We start from the raw sequence: 6316 nt of genomic DNA on the forward strand, positions 1-6316 counted from the left end.
TTTGGGTTCCTAGAAGCCAATAGGGTTCTATAGGAGATACATAAAGGAATATGTGGAGCACATATAGATGCTTGAGCACTTGCAGATAAAGCATTGAGACAAGGCTACTTTTGACCAACCATGCATAAAGATGCCAAAACTTATGTTCAACAGTGTGACAAATGCCAAGCTCATGCCACTATACTTGATAGCCCAAAAATATCATTAACATCAGTCCTATTCCCTATTCTTTTTGCAAGATGGGGTATCAACTTGGTAGGGAAACTACAGAAAGCTTATGGAGGCAAAGAATACCTAGTGGTCACAGTAGATTATTTCGCAAAGTGGGTGGAAGCAAAACCTCTAGCATCAATAAATGCCACCAAGATGGAACGCTTCATCATACTTGATATTTTCTATATATATGGGATTCCAAAACTTATTGTGACCAACCACAGAAAGTCAGTTCAAGAACCTTGCCTTTGAAAGATTCTATAAAGATTAGTCTATCTTCAATAGCCTACCCGCAAACGCAGAGCAATGGACAGGTTGAAGTCACCAACCGTACCATGCTCGATGGTTTGAAGAAAAGACTCGACCAGCTAAAAGGAAGATGGGTCAATGAGCTTCCAAGTGTACTCTAGTCATACCGAACAATTGCAAGGATGACCACTAAAGAAACATCTTTCAGACTTACATATGGAACAGAGGCTCGAGTGCTAGTTAAAGTGTAGGTCGGCTCCCTTAGACAAGTGGGGTTTGATGAGGAAGCTAACATTGAAGGATTGGAAAGTCAATACAAATATAATTGATGAAGTCAAAGACAAAGGGCAATATCACGTAGAAGAATGTCAAAGGCAAATTGCAACTTACTACACTACCATAATAAGAATGAGACAATATTTTCCAGGAGATTTGGTTCTTCACCAAACAACAGCTTCAAATCTGACCAACCAAGGAAAATTATCACCAAACTAGGAAGGCCCAATCATAGTCATCCAACAGGTCACACTTAGAGCATATCACGTACGTGATCTAGAGACCGACAAGATATTCCTCGATCATGAAACTCAAGCAATCTTAGAAAATATTTTAGTAAGGTACTTCAATTCTTGTTCTTTCCTTAAACAATTTCCCTAACCTTTTTGGCTAATTAGCAATACAAACATTAATACAAAATCTTTCACTTTTTGAGCAACATATACTTTCGCCCTTTGAGCAACTCCTAAAAAGAGGTGGAAAGTACTCTCCCTTGAAATCGAAAAAAGCTTCTGGGAAAGGTACCCAAAATCGCCTGAGCATATGCCTATACCGAATAGATATCATGGTAACTTGGCCTTAAAAATGTAAACATAGGCCGACTACTATTCTATGCAAAGATAAAGTGCTTGACGAGGGATTCTTTGCAAAAATTGCTCGACCAAGAGAAGTTCAAAGATTCTGCAACTAAAGCTAGATTCAACCAACAAAAGTTGTGATTACATTCACAAAATCACCAAAAAAATACTGGTTAATTAGGGATTGGTTGACCATATACATAGTTGTAGGAAAGAGTGATTGATGACCAAGAATAATCAAGAACCAACATCCGAGGAAATGAAGACTCTCTTTTTGAGCACTCAAAACTCACTTTTTGAGTACTGTATACTTGCTTTTTTTAGCACTGTGATGAGAAAGGTCCTCATTTAAATGCTTTATGAACAATTATCAAAAACAATTTTTGAGCAATGTGATGAGAAAAGTCCTCATCTAAGATACCTTCTCCAAGTCACCATGCTGGAGGGGAAGAAGACCACAAAAATGTGGTCACTTACGAGGTTATAACTTTTCAAACATCTTGTTGATGGACCACTTCTTGGTCGATCAAACATGATACCGAACAAATGAGTGGTTGACAAACGTTGAGGTATCTGAAAACGCTGCAAGTTGTTAGCCATTGAAAACAAGTATACAAAGCAAAATGTATATATATGATGGTGTTACTAATGACAAACTCAACCAGCGTCCGAGCAAATTAAGTTACAAAAGTAATGCAAAGGGCTCAAGATTGAACATCTTCGTTGGCATTGGTTCTGTCCTCCAATCTCGACCTCTCTCCACTACCCCGGTTATCCTCGCCTTGATTGAGCATAGCCAAGCTAAAATTTGCTCAACCAGCCGACATGACCAAACCAAAGCTTTGGATACTTTTGCTCAACCAGACCAACGTCTACTTGGGAAACACCTAGTCCTTTGATTTGGGCACAAAGCCAGTATAACCAAATGACTGGGGGGCTTATGACATGGTCAACCCTTAACAGACCGACTAGGATCGACCAGGGATGAACTGGATCTGCCAGATTGTGGACTGACCATGAATGAAATAAATCATTATAGCGTGTACACTAAAGCAACATACAATATTTGAGCTATAACCAACCTCCTTAACATTCGGGATAAGGATTTTGGATGAATCAGGGAGTTCAAAGTCATTAAGGAGTCCAGTTCAAACTTAATTACTATTAGCCTTACATCTGATGGTCAGCGAGTGTTTGGGAAACGGATCACACGATCAAGGTAACTACCTAAAATCTATATACACATACACCTTTGCAATTAACAGATACACACTCTTTTAGTACCCCTGTTAGCTTTGAGATCTCTACAACGACTATTCTATCTTCTAAGGTTGTGGGCTTCCACTAACTTAATCGTAGGAGACATTACTCGACAAACCCAATTGAGCACATTTTTTGTAGATTAGTTTGCTTGGGCTACCGAACAGGGTTTTGGAACAATAACTAACATAAATTGACTTGAAAATAGTATTGGTTAGAAAATAGAAGGTGCCTTGAAGTGGATTTGTTATTTTAGCCTTAAACGGAGATTAGCCCGTCATCAAATTTCCTTTTACTGTTTTTTTTTTTTTTTCTTTTTTAAATTTTTTATTTCTTCTCCCTCTCCTTCCCCCTCTCTTTTTTCTTGTTCGCTTTTGTTTCTTTTTTCCTCTCGCTTTCTGGTTTTTTTTCTTTTTCTTTTTTCTTTTCTTTTTTTCTTTTTTTTTTTTTCTCTTTTTTTCTTTTTTTTTTTTCTTTCTTCTTTTTTCTTTTTTTTTGGTTGTTTCCTTTTTGTTTTTTTGTCCTATTTGTTCTTCTTCTCGTTGGTTTTGCTCGGTTGGTCATCTTCTTTTGCTTTCTTTCTTCTTCCTTGGGTTTTTTTTCTCTTTTTTTTTTTTTTTTTTTTTTTCTCCTCATGTTTAAATCTCAACCGTTCAATTAAATCTTGATGACGTGGCTTAATCTCAGCCATCGGCAGCAGCAGGCACCTGCTCTGGGGGGGGGGGGGGCGCAAATAAAAAATCCCCTTGAAGTGTACATGGCTTGCTTTATTAACACTGACATAAAAATGTACAGTTTTATCTATTATTATAATCACATAAAAGGTTTTTTTTAAATTAAAAAATAAAATTTTCTTCAAATAAAATTTAAAATATAGAATTGAAAGCTGACACAAGCTTCTATAATCAATTCCTTGAAAATAAATTTTTTCCCAGATAATGACACCTCAGATTCAATTTTCAACTGCTCGATGTATTCTTATTCTTTGGAGAAAAGAAGAAAAAAAAAATCTATTCTTATTCTAGGGAGAAACCTATCCATTAGCTTCCCGTCTTTGTAGACTCAGCAATATCTGTCCATATACGTGTTTTACCTCACGAGAAGGGAACCTGAAATTTCTTCCAGCTGAGAAATATGATTTTCAACAAAACCCTTGAGAACTATGATGTTAACTCTTCCCTGAAGATCAAACTTTGACATTGTCAATAGTATGTTCCAATATTCTGATGGTTCTTGAAACCTAGTTGAAAGAGTGTGTTTTTTTAACTGGGCAACACACATAGTATGACTAAATTCAGACATTCAACACCCAAAACTTGGTGGTTTGGCACCTTTTGACAAATTAAGACTATAAAAATACAGTAAAAAATAATTAAAAATTTTAGGATTTTATGGTTTTTTTTTCTGGAAAAAACAAAAGAGTATACATCAAGAAAGTAACTATACAAGACTTTAGAAAAACCAAGTCCTTAAAATAATCAATAAAACCAAAACTGTGGTTGTCTAGTTTCATCTCTTTCTAATTCTATGACCATCGAAGATTATCCTATGCTGCACTGCTTCCACCACAACTGCATAACCACTTTCCACCCAAACTTTGGCAGTTTAGCTTCAATATTCTAATGGTCATTTTCCATATCCCCCACCCCAATGTGGGAATCTGTCAAGCTTGTTCTTTTAACTAGATCAAAGTTCAGAGGTTAATTCAGCCAAAGGTAGAGAACCAAACATCTGAAGATTTATATTGAGAAAAGAAACTTAATTAGTATATGAACACACGCATGACTTCATCTCAAAGTGAGCAGAAGACCTGACATTTAAAAGAATAGTATAATTAAGGTGAGTGGGGTTCAACCTAATTGGAAGCATCTTCAACTCTTTTCTTAGTATTTCTAATCTAATAAGCTAGCTTCCAAGATTTTCAATTTTTAAACTTAAAACATCATGTGGTCACCAACTCTGTTACGTAAACCATTCTCCACCATTCCTTTTTCATTAACTAAATTTCTTTTCACTGAAGCAGTTATACATGAAGAGAACAAGAGGGTTGACATTTGCGTGAGAAGAGACTAACCTTGTACATTGTTGCTTGTTGGGGTTCTCTCTTCTTCAAAGATCAAATCCAATCAAAATTATATATCAAACCATTCAATTCAATGGTTGGCAACTTTTTTGGATTGAAGTCTTTGCATGATATCTTGTATTCAGCTTTTCCATCTAGCAGCTTTGTCATTTTCAAATCTTAGCGTGCAATAGCTAGCTATCATTGTGTTTCTAATTGGATTTGTATTGAGTCCAAAGTCACGATCTAAGGATTGTGTGCATGAACTGAGTCTAGGACTTGTCGTCATACAAAGACATCCAAGACATTTTAAGAACCTATTGTATAGAATCTATTATGGACCATTAGCATAGTAGATTTTACTCACAAAAGGTTCATTTTAGACACCCAAGTTGTCCAAAAATATACATAGATAACAAAAACAAAAGGTTAGACAATTATAAGCACCCCAACTTGTCAAGTTGGAGATGGTGAATGCATGTAGGACGAAAAATAATTGGTCCAATTCTTAAATGGTTTCGTTGAGTGGAAGGCACTGCTCCAGCTGCCATGCATTGAATCTTACTTGGATGTCAACACCCATTGGTGCGGGAGATATTGGCCTTGTTGGTCACAAATGAGGCCACGTAATTATGTTTCTGACACATAACTACTCATCCTCCACTTCCACTTGACATTTGGCAGATAGTTGGCTTAGAAGATGTATTATTATTGAGAGTTTTCTATGCAATGACATGCATGCATTGTCTTCGCGAAACAAATCATTGAAGATGGCATTAGTTGATTTATACTTTGTTCATGTGCTTCGAGTTATTTATTGTGACGAGCAGAAATTGCATTTAACTCATGAAAATATAAATAATTACTCATTTGTTATTTACAGAAGAATCCTTGATTTTCTCTAAAGTTAACATTGAGAGTGCAATTCAATTCTCAAATAATTACATATATGATGAACTTGTTGATACCCAGTGGAGATTATGAGCATTTTATAGGACAGAATTCAATTGTCACAGTCCTTGGAGTCATGTAATTTCAGGTATGTTTCAAGGGTGGAGAATTTTGTTATCGACTCCTTGGCAAGAAAGGCTTTATCTTTATCCAATAATCCCTAGTCTTTGGTTGATCAATCAGCCAAGAGTGTAGCACGTCAAAAATTTTCAGATCTTTTTACCCAAAAAAAAATTAAAGACTCAAGAGCAATTTTTTTTTTTTTTTTTACGGCGCTTAGGTAGGGTCTAACGCTTCATAGGTTGTTACAGACTAAGTGCATGATGTGTACACCCCTGGTCATGCCGCCAGCATCGAGACACATCTTTGTCATTTTTTTTTTTTTTTTGGCCAAAATACCTGTTTGGTGTTAGATTTTTAATCTCATCAAAAAACGTATCGTTTTACTAAGGAATAATTATTCTTGTATTTTATTTTTTAGAAAAAGAATGAGAAAGGGATTTTGCTTTGCGCAGTACTATTCAGTTTGAGAAGTGCAGTCCTCGGATCGAGATCTTGGTCAAGATTTTTAATCTCGATCACTGAAAACACTCAGTTGAGATCAAAATCTCGACCGAGATTTCGATCCGTCGACTAGGCATCCTGCACAATTATTGCAAAAGAGTGAAACTCGATCCGTGAGAAAATTCCAATGGTGCCAGAGTAAGACAGCAACAGCACAGTGGAT

Source organism: Hakea prostrata, chromosome 6, assembly GCF_041222555.1.
Source record: "Hakea prostrata isolate BN-2017 chromosome 6, UWA_Hpros_2, whole genome shotgun sequence".
Classification (NCBI taxonomy): Eukaryota; Viridiplantae; Streptophyta; class Magnoliopsida; order Proteales; family Proteaceae; genus Hakea; species Hakea prostrata.